We start from the raw sequence: 235 nt of genomic DNA on the forward strand, positions 1-235 counted from the left end.
CCCCTGAAGTCAGTGTACAGCCGGCTTTAAACTCATTTCTAAACTCTGTTTTCTAAAGAAAGATGTTTTCTAAAGAAAGAAGCCAAAGAAGTTATTTTATTATACGATTCCCTGACACCGGAGTCCTTTCCTTGACTCATTTGGGAGGAGAAAGGTGGTGGTGCAAGTCGCAGACCCTCATCGTCTGACTCCGCTCGGCCTTTTTGCACGTGCTTCGCCCCACGGTCACACGTCG

This window comes from Eurypyga helias, unplaced genomic scaffold, assembly GCF_000690775.1.
Source record: "Eurypyga helias isolate BGI_N326 unplaced genomic scaffold, ASM69077v1 scaffold39033, whole genome shotgun sequence".
Lineage (NCBI taxonomy): Eukaryota > Metazoa > Chordata > Aves > Eurypygiformes > Eurypygidae > Eurypyga > Eurypyga helias.